General features: G+C 29.8%; 1 protein-coding gene across 2 annotated transcripts in view; it reads left to right on the plus strand.

Annotated features, from left to right (window-relative positions):
- The window catches only part of LOC107447835 (band 3 anion transport protein), a 102,421-nt gene that overhangs the window by 22,580 nt on the left and 64,129 nt on the right, over positions 1 to 15,712 (plus strand). For both annotated transcript variants that reach the window (XM_071183180.1, XM_043041229.2), the window contains exon 2: positions 8,047 to 8,119. The gene's annotated coding sequence lies outside the window, so the exon portion shown is untranslated. The remainder of the gene's footprint in view (positions 1 to 8,046; positions 8,120 to 15,712) is intronic.

Below are 15,712 nucleotides of genomic sequence, written 5' to 3' on the forward strand. Positions count from 1 at the left end.
TGTTTTGTCAAGAAATAATTTTCTTTTAGAGATATTTAAAAAAAAAATAAAGTTCTCTATAATAAATATCTACATACAGTAGTGTTATATTTTTAAATTAAATATACGATATAATGTACAAATTACAAATATTTTTTGTGGCTCACTGTATATTTTGTGGTTTCTTTCATTGATATTAGACTGGAATTTTTTAAAAACATACTTGGAAAAGTCGTTAGATTTTATTCTCCTACTAGAGTAGCAACCATATTAGTTATTTTTAGAACTAAAAACTCAATCGTTGTATAATCTAACAACGCTAATCGATAGAATTGGCTTAGTTTATAGTTAAAGTTATTTTATTTTATTTTTTCTACAGGTTCTTTTATTTTAATAAAATAAATTATCAGATTATAGATTTACGTTTATAGATTATCGTATGTTAGCATCAAGGGCCTTTAATCGATCGAGTTGATTAAAGAAATGAAATTTTATTCTTTCTTTCCACTAGATCTTTTTTCTGTGTTTAATGTGATATGTGATATTCTAAAGTTTTAATTTATTGACGATTGCTGTTATTATCAATATCACTATTACTTAATAATATAAACTAATAAATTGATACCAAAAAGGGTTGGTCCATCGAGTTGATTTTTAACAAAAAAATATCTAAGTGTTCTTTTTATTTTTTCTGTTTTTCATATATTTTAACAAGGCAAAAAACTAGTGGATGTATCTTAAGTTTTAATTTATAGACGATTATTTTATTTTTTAAATAAACTATCATTTTATGAGCAAAGTTAGTACCAAGGGCGAATTAGTCGATCGAGTTGATTAGAGAAATGTAAATTTTCTAGTTTATTCTGTCCGCTAGATCTATTATGTGTTTTAATTTGAGGTCTCAACTGAAGTTTTAATTTTTAGAGCATTTTTACTATTTAATAGCAAAAATTGTTTGGTCGATCCAGTTGATTTTTAAGAGTTTGCAAATGCAAGTGTTTCAATTTATTCTTTCACAAAGATTTTCATATATATTTTTAAGTCTTATAATTTTGAAAAGGAACTTTGGAGATTAGTTTTAAGAAATGTAATCACAAGATTTTCATATATATTTTTAAGTTTATAATTTTAAAAAGTTTTAACTTTGGAGATTATTTAATCTATATCATGATATGGAAGAAGTTAATGCCAAAGTGGGTTAGTTGTTAGAGTTTAATTTTTTGGAGATATGATTGTTCCACTTTTTTTTCACACGGTCCTAACACACATCTTCAAACACACCTTGTACCATTATGTACAGTTTCCATGCTCCTTTCCACCTCATATATTTCGATTGGACAACATTAGAATAATAACGATGACTTTAGACCCTGATATGTATTATTTATGGCGATTAAGTTTCATTGAGATCGATCTAATATTCGATAAGATCTTTCTAATTTTAACAATTCACCTACTCTGCATGCAATGTTCGATCCTTGAAAATAAGATGGGCTTTGGTGAATGATGGGTAAATTTTCTTCTCAAACCGGTTAGAAGGGCTGTTTAACATTCTACTTTTACTTTTTTTTGTTTTGTTTCAGGTAATGAGAGAGAACGTTTGTAAACAACCATTTTTGTATGCATGGATGATCGCATGCATGTGTTTGCCTATGATTCATGGCATCCATTTAAGTGAATATTATGTATAATGACCTTTGACCTGTCTACCTCTGACACGTGTTAACAACATTTTTTTATTTTTAGGAATAATAATTGATGTGCTCTATTAACACTCATTCTAGTTCTGAGAGGTGGATATGTACGCAACCATTGCTTTGTTAGGTGATAAGTTAGGAACGGTTTTCTCTTAAAATGTTCGTAAATTTTCTGATTATTAGATTATTAATCAGTATTTGTAAATGCAGAGATCTACTAACTCACAACATTACTGAGTTTTATCAGTTTTTCCTGGTTTAACCAAAAATATTTTGCTTTTATATATTGTTTGGAACAGCGTTTCCCAATTTTTTTTTTTTTGGTCTATAGAACACTAAATGATCACCCCACTTTTGACGGAACGCAACTTTATAAATAAAATCAATTGTAAACATATCAACCAAAGAAAGACTACTAAATATTTTGAAAATATTTAATGTAAATAATAAAGTTGTTTTGTCTTATCAATAATCCGTTTAAAATTGAATTTATGTCAGACAATTGAATTTGCAAAGCTTGAGCGGCATCTTGTCTTTAGTTTTTAATTAAGTTTTGTTGTTTGCTAATGCTGAAGTAGTAATGCAATTTTTTAAAGCTGCTTGATTGATATGATATTTTTGATGATATGATATTTTTCTTAATTTCTTATGTAACCGAAATATTAAGCAAGCAATTGATTATTGTTTAGATATGATTACAGGTTTCCAAACTCATAACTATTAAAAAATAAATTCAAACTCTTGGAACCAATTTTGTTTCTTCCAGGGAACCCTAAGATCCCACGGAACACCTTTCAGGAACCGCTGGTTTTGAAAATTCTGTGAAATTTGGGTAAATTTTAAAAAACAATACCAGAGCTGAAAGGTGTCTGGATTTACAGTATACGAAATATTTGTCCCGTTTTTTAGCTTTTTTTTCTGATATTCCTTTTTTTACGTATGTTTACAATCATGTTTCTACGAATGCAAATTTTATAATTATTGGATTGAAGAATCGTAAGATATGAATTTTCGATCCAACATCATTATTTTTTTTAATTAATAATGCTTGTAAAAATCTCTGAATTCGATTGTTCTAACTTGGGGATCGTCGATTAACTATATACATGGTTCAGACATATAGCACATGCCATTTTTAAAACACCCGTGCCATGTAAAAAGTTGCGTTATTTGCATTTTATGAAGATTATTTCAATAATTTATATAGTTATTGTTTTTTCCCCCTAAGAAGCTTGACCGTTAAATCAGATTGTTGTAAATAAACGTGAATTGTGGCGTAGGTCTTATATAATTGAGATGTTAATTCATACCATTGCATTGTAAAGTTTCTTGATACAATACATGACTTTTCGCCAGTCACGACAATCGTATTTATTCGCAAACACGTCATAAACAAAGCTCTTTCGTCGCATGTCGTTTTGGTGACATTTTAACGCACATCATGATTCCGTTGTTTTTTTCTAGAAGATTCTCTTTTTCCTGTGCCATACACAAGCACGAAGTCATTATATATGCTGTCACCGAATATTTCATTACATAAATCTTATTCCTATATGCATATGCTTTTTTTTACTCAACTTGTTGTTGTATACCACAACGATAGTTTAATAATAGATAAATGCTGGTTGCTTTTCTGAGTTGATATGTGAATAATACTTTTTTTTATCATAAATGTTTTGCTTGGTATTTCATGCTTTTGCTATGTCTTCAGGTATATGACGCAATTTTATAAATTTATTGTTAATTTTAGGCGACGAATTTTGCTCTTAAAATGATTAGACTATTCGAGAGTGGGAGAAAAATCTCGTGTTTTTGTCTTTTCAGTAATTCAATGAAATAAATCAAAGTTCTGAAAATAAATCCTAACTAGTGGGCTGCGCCCCCTGCTCGCTAACGCTCGCCAACCCCCGGAAACTGCTACGCAATCTTATATGGTTTGCTTCTCTCGCTACTTAGGTACATTGCAAATGCACAAAATTCTAAGAATTGAAAACAATCATTCAAATCCATATAAAAACTTTTTTTTTAAAAAAAAAAACTACGTCTTTTTAGTAAAAACTAAGTCATTAAAATAAATTTGAATTAAAATAAATGACATATAATTCGTTAAACCTATTAGAAATGTGCTATAGTATAAAATCTTAAGATAAAATTTCTAAAACTGATATCTCTTTAAAAAGGTTAAAATTTTGGCTATAATTAAGTCTATTAAAAATTGAAATAAGTGAATTGCAATGGAAAAACCTGCATAAACAAATAAATTCTAGTAAAACAAATAAATTCGTGATATAAATCAAAAATCGTCAAATAAATTCGTAATATATAAATTCGTGAAAAAAAGCGCTTTCGACAAAATACTAAAATAGAGATCTATCGACAAAGACTACTCACTTCTGCCTAGCTTAATAGTATGAGATTGCCGCAGCTGATAGGGTGAATTTCGGAAGAGATCACATTTGATGAGAATGCTCTCTCTGGTTATTTCAGTTTCCGTTTTTAAGAGCGCTATACGTTGAACCACCTCAGCTAGATTTGGCATGTGATATTTTTAGAGTCAATCATTGGTCGATTTTCTAGCGTTGCCATTCGGGGAGTTGTAATGAGGCCTTTTTTTGTCGCCGTGTAAGAGAAATATATATATAGATAGATTCTACAATTATGATTCTTTATTGTGAATTGAAAAAATTAATTTTTTAAGTTTGATACAAAATAAAATGGCGAAAAACAAAATTATTCTTTTTTTCCCCTTTTTGACGAAGCCCTTGTTTTTAAAAGAAGTGCAGCCGAATTTGCTGCATTTGAAATTTTTAAGTTGTCTCAAAAACTGGATGATGAAAACATTTTTTTCCCTATTATATATATTATTAGCTACAGCAGTAAACTCAGTGGTCTTAATTTAATTCTTTTGTAGTTAACTACAACTACGACGACTTTTTTATTTTTTATTTTAAATGTAGTGGCTACAAACTATTTCGAAATGTAATCACTACTTTTTGGTGACGAACTTTGCTAGACTGTAAAAAATTTTGGTGTTTAGTTGCCCCATTTCTGGCGTTGAGATAAACTCAAGTACATTTTTAAGTCAAGTACTGTTGTTATCGTCTAAAAAATTTTATTAAATTGACAAAATAGCTAATGTTTGAAAGAATTAATGCTAATATATACTAAAAATGTGCTTGGTTTTTAAAAACGCAATATAATGAAAGTAAGAAATGTTTTTGAATGTTTTAAAGTCGTAATTTAGAAAACAATAAATTCAAAAACCTAATAATAGCATAGTGAAATAAATATTAAGGGGTTGCTTAAAAAGTATTGTTACTTTAAAATTAAGATTTTACGCAATTTTATTATTATTATATTTTACGTAATTTTATTATATTATACGATTTAATAAAATTGGGATTGGGATTATTTTTCTGGAAAACAATACCTTTCCTTTATGTCTTTTATTAATTTTATTCTGTTGAGTAAAAAAAAATGTAAATTTATGGGAGAAACTGAATCCTACCACCTCTTTCATTTGAAACAATAGCAGCGAAAATTATTATCTAATTTATATATTTAGTTCCAATTAAGCGGGTGGGGTGACCACTTTGATCAGCCTGCTTAGGGACCAAGGGTGCGCCGTATCGTTTCTCATTAAACTGTTCTACCATAAAGTGCACTACTTCGCGCGCAGATCGTAGAGTTATCAAAGCAGGTGAGCAATCCCCTCTGCAGAGGATCAATATTGCGATGGCATTTCTTCGGATCCTCCTCAGGGATGTTTCCCAGACAGCCGCCAATAGCCATTGTGCAGCTTTAGTGCGACATAAATGAAGTACTGTCTACCTACCTGCACTTGAAATATTATGCCATGAATTCAGAACAATGCAGTCGAAGTTAGCTGACAAAGTGGTGTGTTCGTGAAGATAAATGTCAGTACGAAAACGCAAAGCATCTTTAGGGAATGCTACTAATGCATCTAGTTTCATCTTGAAGTGAATTTCTCATCTCATCAGCCCTTGTTAACTGTTTCAGTTAAGGTTTAAGATAAAAAGGTTTCATGACTCAGAGCTATCATTGTGATCTAGTTCTTCTATCTTCCTTTTTGTATTTTCGTCAGACATAGCTTCTAGCATCTAACTGTTAGATTACTTTGAGTTTGGCACATGGGTATAACAGTACCTGGCCCTTATGTAATTCAATCTTATCTTCATTTTACATTCAAAATAGTCCTTAAAATTCTACATTCGGAATTGTATATCCATGTAAAATCAGTTTCAAAAAATAAATAAATATTATCTTCCTTTTTTTTTTCATAAGTGAAAAATTTATAAAGAAAATTAAATATGATTTAAATAATAATTTTTTCGAATTTCATTTCGAGTTGAATATAAATATAGTTCAGAATACCTGCGATTGTGTATAATTATCACCCTATGTATTATATCGCCCCATATATGAAAAAAAAGAAGCAAAATTATAGCTTCAGAACCAACGAAAATTGCTGTTCTTAATAACCCAATCACATAACTGAAGCAATAAAAATAGCACTCTATAATCGATTAAATTATCTATTCGCTTGTCAGAGAATAATAATTTATTGAATGGGATGAGCTAACTATTGTTGGATAAGGTTTTTTTTTATAGTTAAGGTAGTGGCAAAACCTTAAGTCTTTGTTCTCAACAGCCAACCTTTATGGGTCATTCACCTCTCTTCTTTAACCAGACAGTCATATAATTCTAATAGTAATCTTTGGGATCTTTTACTAATTATTTATCTTTTAACTAACTATATTTCTAAGCGTCAAATGAGGCATTTGCGTGGAACAAAGGATTAATTTTCGTTCTATAAAGTGTACATTTTATAAGAAACAAACTTACTGAAGTGTTAATATCTACAGTTGAGCGATATATCGGGAAATATCACATCACGAAAACGATATTTTAAAAAGTTTTCTTATTATATATCGAAAATGTCATTATTTACTGTAAGTATCAAATGTATGATCAAATCAACGACGATATGTCACGATCACTGTCGAAAACTATCAATCTTGAATACTTTAATGTCGTAAGTACTACCCATACCATTAAATATCAAATACGATCAAGTTACATTAGTACAAAAAAAAAAAAAAAAGGAAATGTAAATTAGTTAAATTAGAATATTATTGCATTGAAATTCTCTGATCTTCCGCTCTGAATTCAGGGCTTTTAATATTCTTTCACGTGACTTCCAGTTCCGCCATTATTTTTCATTTTTCCATTTTTGAATATTAATAACGAAAAATTAAAACATTCACGGAAATTAAATAATGTAAACATGTTTATTTTATCTTTTACTGCTAACTTTGTCTTTTTTTTTTAGAAAAATTTAATAATAAAAAATAGAGTTCAAACAAAATAAAGTACTATTCTTTTAAAAATACTTACCTGTCCCTATATTTTTATAGGATGTCCCAAGTTAGACTGTCAGTTTTTTTTACAAAATTTGTAATAAAAAACGGTCAGTGTTATTTTTATTATTATTACTATTTTATTATTAGTTGTAGTAGCGCTAAATTCAGTAACCGATCTTAATCTTTCCATAGTTTCTGTTTTTAATTTCATTTTTTTAACAGATGGCACTCCAGTTAATAAACGTGCTTGGCATACAGAGACTATATAAATAAAAACAATTAATTAAAACAATTAACAATATAAATGAAACAATACAAATAAAAACAATTGAAACCATTACGTCATTTTTATTTATCAAAATGCAAATAAAAAAAATTATTTTAAAAAAAAACATGCATCTTTACCAGTTGTATGTATGGGTGTGTGAGNTATATATATATACATCAAAATCTGCATGTCTGGCTGAAAAGAAAAATTGAAAAATTTACCTTTTCTCACAATGATTTTGTTTTTTGATTTCTCACAAGTTTTTTTTCTTCTCAATTTTCTTCTTTTTAATTTTTTTTTCCTTGATATAAATTTTTGAAAACCGTTAGTCTAAATAATAATATCCTCTATCTATATGTATTCAGTTAATTCCAGTTAGCTTCCATGAAGAAATTAATCTATCATCGGAATTAATCTATTTAATGGAGTTCTGGGTGATGGCAAATGACAGCGATGAGTGGGGGGAGTGACTTTAAACGCTTGATATTTTACATATGAATGTTCTCAAAGCGCACAATCAAATATTTTATCTTACATAAAGGCGTTGGAACAAGATTTCTCACTTTACCAACCTTTCATTTCATCGAAAAGTAAACAGATGTTTAATTTACTCATTTCTGAAAAGTGCAGATAATTTGGGTTGGAGAAATTCTTTCTTTCTGTTTTTCTCTTTCATTCCAGAACATTAAAGCATTTTCATTCTCTTTTCATTTTACAGATCACATTGAAATTTCTGGTAACTTCAGAACGCTTTTCAAAAGATGGCACACTTAAGCGCATGAAAGAACAAGGTATGTAATATAAACGTTTTAATAGATTTTCTATAAATATAAATGTTTTGACCCCTGACATATCGATTTTCGATTGCACTGTAAAACTGTAAACAACAACTCGCACCGGAATGTTGACAGAGATGTCAACTGCTCCGGACACGCCAAAATAATTTAATTGTGCAAAAAAAAGACTATTTCTGCTTGCTTTTTAAAAGGTATAGTATGACATAACTACTATAAAGTGGTGAATTATATAATACTACGAATTATTTAAAAATAGTGATGGAAAAAATCTACTAAATTGAATTTATTAAACCAAGAATCACAATTGATAAACTACCACTTTAAATTATTTATTTGCTGTCCGGTGCAAGTTGGCATCTCTGTGCTGAAGACGTCTGAGACACGTCAATTATTGTTCTGACAAATTATTGTTCTGACAAATGTCTCCCAGACGTCTCCGTACGTCAAGGGGTTAATAGCAAACCTACTAATTTCTTTGGAAAAAAATTAAAATTTACTTTCCAAGTATGTCACTTTAGCTCATAATTCGTCTGACTTAAATGTTGCTTTATTTTTAACTATTTTTCGAAATTATGGCTTAAATTAAGTGACTTTATCTCGCGAAAACAAGTGTCGTCTTGAATTTGTTATTCGCATAGATTATAAAATATTTTGCTTGTAGTCTCTACTTTCCTTTTTTAAATCTTCAATTAATTAGTATATGATAGAGACAAATAAATAATACTGAGATTCTGCGGAATCTTTAATTAGTTGCCTGACACATTCCCTAAAATGGAACTACTGATTGATCGTAACTTTACATAATATTATTCTAGAAATATTGGTTGCTAAATGACGCACGCACCTCGGAATTTAATTTTTTTAGTCTACGTCATATATAATCCGTTGCTTGGTAGACTGACTGGGTAGTGGAAGAAAAAAAATTTTTTTACTTACCGTTATTCAGGAAATATTTTTAAGTGACGCACTTAGGAATTTTTTTTCAGTCAGATTGCACCTGTAATTAGTTACCCAACTCATAGTCTAAAAGCGTGAAAATAAAACTTTTATTTCCTTGGAAGAAATATTGAAATTGCTGTTTATGAATCGTTAGCTGCTAATTTTACATTATTTAGGAAGTACATCTGTTTCTAAACAGCGCAACTTGAAATGTCTAAGACTATTTGCGTCGTTAATTATTTTCTCAAAACATCCGCTAAAAAAACTGAATGACAATTTCCCCCCCGGAAATATCATTTTATAAAATATGTGAAAAAGAACTGTGACTATAGATGGATTTTTGTAACTGCTAATTTTACATAACCTGTGTCAGAGGATATATATTACTGAATGACGTACCTTTTAAACTGTTAACCCTATTAAATAACAAATAAGGGAAATTATATTTGATATCGCAGTCGAATCACAACCATAAACAGATATTTTGTAACTGATCTAAAGTATCTGTTACCTGATAAAGTTCTAAGCTAAATATATGTTGTCTAATTCTATTCACGTATATTTCTGTTTAAACTTCTCAACTTGAATGGCTAATGTATAATTAAAGACGTTCTTACTTATTGACGTAAATATAAAATTATGAATGTGGAAAACATACACCTTTGGCAATTTAAATGTTTCAGCTTCAATTAATATTCTTTCTTTATCTATGAAAGAATTTTTCTAAGACACGTAAATTTTTTTTAAAATTTCAGTTACATGATTACAGGAAAATTTGAAATAATATGCTTGGTATTATATGTATGCTAATTGATGCAATGTTCTATGTAATGTTCGCAATATGTCAAATCTAAAAAAAGAAAATATTTAAAATTTTATACTTAATATATTCTAAATTTTCTTAGCCCTTTCTTACTTAGCGTTGGTCCAAAACATCACAATTTAGATAGTTTAAAATCAAATTTTTTTTAAAAAAAAATTAATATAAAAGATTTTTAAAATCTATTTGGTCTTTTTGGTTGATTTTCGTGTTTATTTTCAAAAAACCTTTCTATAGAAATTTTAATGTTCGTGTTTATGTAAAACGCATTAAAATATAATCCAGTATAGAGTTTAAAGGATAAATAAATTGCTTTTGGTGTAATTTTCACCTCATGCTGCTTACGAGAAATATTTAATTTTAAACCTTTAAAAATAAAAATAAAATTTCACCCCATCTCAAAATTTAGGGGAAAAAGCAAAGTCCGTTCCTGCTAATCCACCCCCCCCCCCAAAAAAAAAANCCCCCCCCCCAAAAAAAAAATATGAGTTAAGCGAGAAGCCAATTGGAGTCACTTTGGCGTCTTCGCCTGGAAATATTGAACTGATTACGATTTTTAAAGGTATTAACTTGCCACTATTAATCAATGGGATGCCTGCAAGTGTCGTAGTGTAGGTATATCGATCCAGATTGGTTGTTGAAACGTGGCATTTGTTTACGTTTGCAACTGTTCTTTCCATTCTATTTCGAGTAAGCCAAGCCCTTCAAATATCAATTTTCTTGAGTGACACATTCTATATTCTTGCACAAAGATTCTTTCGTCAAGATTTCAATTCTTTTATGACTTATTTCTTACTTAACACTAAAACAAGCATGAAGTCGTGTAGACCATTAACTAATTTTGCATCGAAGTTGCCAGGTAGTACACAAAACAAAAAATATATCACAGTTACGATAAAACAATAAAAAACAGTTATTGTTTTATTTATCTCTGTTTCAATAAATTACATAAATCTAAGTTAAGTAAAAGACGTAGACGAGAAAGAATTATATTTCCACAAATTCGATGTGCGATAACTTTAATCAAGTTTACGTTAATTAATATTCTGACTTATGTGGAGAAACTTAGCTCAACATTAATTCGCCATTTTGCTTATAAGCGATCAGCTGGAGCTGACGTCATAAGTCACACGTGTGGGTATTGTGATCTTCTTAAAGTGCAAGTACCCAATAGCGAGATTTTGTAATGCATTACAGTTTGCATTAACACAACGCTCCCCGAGCTTCATAGCGCGGTCGCGAAAATTTTCCTTTAAATCGCATTAGGGCTGAGAGGTAGAAAACAAGGTTACGTAAGGACAAATCCTATTTCTAAATCTTTTTAATGCCGAATCAAATACTCTCTATCTCTAATATATAATTTCTCTATATAAGCGTTAATGTTTTCAATAACTTGAACCCTTCTTGAGCTTCTAAGCGCATGCGTGAAAGTTTCTTTACTATCTCATAATCGATGAGATGTCGAAAACAAGGTTAATGTTACATAATTCCTATGCCAAATTTCTATAAGTGCGAAACAAATACTCGCTGTTTCTAGCATATAATTTCTCTATAAAAGCTTTGTTTTCAGTTACTCAGTTTAAAGCGTTTCGATTTACATTAACTCAACGCTTCCTGAGCTTCTCAGCGCGAAATATGCTAAATCTCTTTAATACCGAAACGAACACTCGCTGTCTCTAACATATAATCTCTCTATATGAGCGTTAATAACGCTTCTCAGCGCATGCGTAGAATTTTTTCTACAAATCACATTATCGCTGAGGGGTGAAAAACAAGGTAAACGTATGACAATATCGTAGCTTACTCGCTATCTCTCATATATATTTATCAGGGTGCGTAGCGTTTTTAAAAAGTGCTTAAAGGTGCTTATTTTCGTTTTATAAAAGCCCTTAAAGGTTCTTTTTCCATTGGGTGTTTTTAAAAAGTGCCTAATTTTCCCTTATTCAAAATGACATTTTTCTTCTACTATGTTGATTTTCGCTTCGAATTATGCTGCAAGACACTGTTCACATTGTTCCATTCAACGTTGTCACAATTAATTCACCCACAATCTATTTCGGCGTTTTATCAGTCCGTAGCGTATGATTCAAAATTACATGGTAAGCGTTACATGATTCAAAATTTAATGATTTTTGACAATTGTCAAAAGATATGCCAAATGTTTTTTTTTTTTTTTTTTTTTTTTTTTTTTTTTAGCATGATGGTTAAAACAAGATAAAACCGTTAATTGTAGAAAATTTTCCAACCCTGCCTAATTATGATATTTGTTCCAAGAGCTTAAAAATATTTTTTGAGTGCTTGAAAAGTGCTTATTTTTTTGGTTAAATAATTTGGCTAAGCACCCTGTTTATAGGCCTCATGAAGATAATCCGTTTTGCCAAGATGCTTCGCATTTTTCTATGAAAGGAGTGTAAAAACAAAAATTAGGGAATCCTAAATTATATATTCATTTATTTCCCCTTCCCTCCAAAAAAGTCGTCTCATTTTTTTTTTTTTTCCTTCACTGAATTTATTTTTTGAAAAGTAAGGCAAGCCATGCGGGTTCACAAATTTTCCTGCAAAATTGAGTTTTTTTTTAAAAAATTGAAAACAAAATCATCTAGAGTTGTTTGAAAACATTGCGTTCATTAAATAACCCTCCCAAACTTATATCTTTCAGAAATAAACCTTTCCTTTCCTTTAACAAGAAGACAATTCAAAACAGTCTCACCGTTCCAAGAAATTCACGAAATCTCGTGAATTCCGCGTATAGAATGTGTGCCAAATAAAAAGATGTGTTTTTCCTCCTTTTTATTATCTCGATTCCTTGAAACAAGAGGAGGAAAAGCCCATTTAACATGATGATTCAGTTGCCGCCGAGATCGGAATTCAATCACGATTCCGTTTGTTTGTTTTCTCACTCCTTGGAAAGGAATTGAATCACTTTTGCTTTTTTTAGCGCATTTTCTTACTCTCTGCGCACTTTAAAACGCGCCATTATTTTTCGCACGCTTTTTTTCTTCCTCTTTTTTTAAAAAAGTGATTCCAAGGTGAATAAAACAAGCAAAAAAGTTCGTCATGCATATGCAAAACTGGAGCAAACACGTGTAGAAAGGAGAATGTCTAGGTCAATGGAAAAATTGTTCCTGTGTGACCGGTCATTGAATTTTGGGAACGTGGATGCTGTTTCGTGGGAAGTTTATTTATGCTAATTAGCTGTTGGAACTTAAATTATGCAACGGCTCGTTTGTTTGTGGACATAGTTACTGAGTTTGAATCTATCTTTGGTTTTAAGTTAGGATTATATTAAGAGAACACAAGAAAGTTTTTAGTTTTGCCTTTAATGGCTGAATTTTTTGTGTAAATTGTATTCTTGTTCTTGCGTGTATTAAGAACAATATCAATTGAAATTTAAAGTAATTTGAGGTTTTGTTTAATTTATCTTAATAAAAATTAAATTATGGTAGGTTTTTAATTTTATCTGTAATAAAAAAATATTTTAATGTTCTCTGTGGTCAGAGACAATTATTATTTTTTTTTTGTAGTTAACTACATTTATAACTACTCTTTTTAAAATGTGACAATTAAGTACTTTCGAAAAATAAATTATAATAATAAATAAATAAATAAAAATTAAAAAGATAAGAAAATTTTAAAGAAAAAGTCTTCTATCCCAACTCATTCTAAAGAAATCAACCACAATAGAAGACCCCAAGGCTATTTAACCCCTAAACTGTTGAAAGAAAGTAAAGAGGCTATTTCCTAGCCCCAAAAAAGACCCCCCAACTAGAACAATTACGAATTATTTGATTGGTAGATGAAGAGAGGACAGGCAAGAGGGGTGGTTTAGGCTCTCTTCGTAAATTTGTTTAGTATTTTTTCATTTTTCTTTTATAATAACGCCTTTCATAATTGAAAAAAATAATTACGAATTATTTCTTTTGGAAGCTTTAAATGTATAGTTTGTGTACGCGTGTACTCAAAAATAAGGGTTTACTGTATGAATTTTGATAAAAACGGATTTCTAGAAGATAACTCAATTACCGATATTTCAACTCCGCCCGAAAGATCATCCGAATTTCTTAGTTCTAATGTCGTATTTTCCAGAAACGTGCCAATCTTATTGATTTAAAGGGTTGATCTAATATACTAATTAATTAGTGTAACTACAAATGAAGTTGTGGAACAGACACAAAAACATATCTTCTCTAAGTAAACATACCTTTTTTCGAGTAAACATAGTTAATTCTTTTTTCTCTGATTACACATACGCATTTGGGTTTTTGACCTTCAAAATACATGACAAATATGGACGAAGTGCAACTTGAAAAATATGGTCCCAATAGACAGCCTGCTGAAGATGTTCGAATAGCAAAATCATAATGAGCTTAATTTTTTTTTTATTTCTCATTAAGAATTGTTTCACCGATTTCTTTCAAACTTTTTATTTTACCAAATTATATTGCTTCAAAAATTGTAAACCTTATTAGGGGCCTTCCAAATAATGCTAGGTGTTTATGAAATTTGGTAGTTTATGACAAGGAGATTCGTGTAATTTTGGTAGCTTATGACAAAGAGGAAGGAGGGGTAATATGAAGTGTGACTTCTATTATTTTAGTAAAATTAAAAACTTTTAAAATCAGTAGGTTGAATATTTTTTATGGGACTATTTTTATATCTTTTTCATGAAATTAAATTCACATGCAAATAATATTGTTATGGTGGCAAATTTCATTGAAACGCAGTTTTTTTTTTCCTTCCTAAATTGAAATGTTTGTCATGTATTGCTTCTGCCAAATATTTGTTTATGCAATATAGCTTGTGTTAAGGTGTGCAGTTGGTATGATGTGTGACAGTTCGTAAAAACGGCATAGACGTTGAAAAAACTGACATCATATTTAGATGGTCCCTAATTCACAATTTTTTCAACCTTTATTAATAAAAATAATTATTACAAATAGTTTTTATTTATGGAATCATCTTTGGAAAACAAATTTTATAACTGTGTGCAAAGTTGTATAAATCCGATTAAAGTTTTCATAGGATTGCGAAGTACACAAAAAGTCATTAAAGGCCCACTCTCCTCATTAAACTCTATCAGGACCATATTTTTTGGATTGCGTTTATCTCCCATTATTTTAATAGTCTAAAATCCAAATACGTCAACAACAAAAAATTATTTTTCAGAGAAAATATAATTATGTCATGGAAAGTGTCTGTTTTCGTAACTTAATTGTTATCACTAATTGATTGGTATACTTATGGTCAACCCTTTTAATCCAATAAGACTATCATTTAGTTTCTGAAAATCCGATTATTATAAATAAAGTTATTCAGGGTAATATACTTTTCTCCTTTCACCGTTCGCATAGTTTAGAATTTTAACTTTGCTTTGTATTTAAAGCACAACAAGTGGCGGTTTTATTTCCCGTAACGAGAGAGCTTTTAAGAACGCTTCACTATTGGGGTTATAGGAATTTCATTGGATTTCTATAAATATTACCACTATCTGTATTTTGCCAGGCAAGTTGTTTATTAACAGGGCTTGATTTAGAAATCCGAGGGCCCTCAGCACAGAGCTGTTGAGAGCCCTACCGCTCCTCAAATTTACATGTACAAAATGGTTTTTAACTTATTATAACACCATCACATTATGTTATATTAGTAAATTTGTGCTTTTTTTATTATAATTTTTGTTAACTCATAATTTTAATAATCAATTCTTATACGAAAAAATAAATATTTGTAACATTTAGGCAGCCTCTAAACATATGAGGACCCTAGGCCCGGACCTTTAAGGCCTTGTGATAAATCATTCTCTGTTTATTAATAGTTAAATTCCTCATACT

Source organism: Parasteatoda tepidariorum, chromosome 7 (assembly GCF_043381705.1).
Source record: "Parasteatoda tepidariorum isolate YZ-2023 chromosome 7, CAS_Ptep_4.0, whole genome shotgun sequence".
NCBI lineage: Eukaryota > Metazoa > Arthropoda > Arachnida > Araneae > Theridiidae > Parasteatoda > Parasteatoda tepidariorum.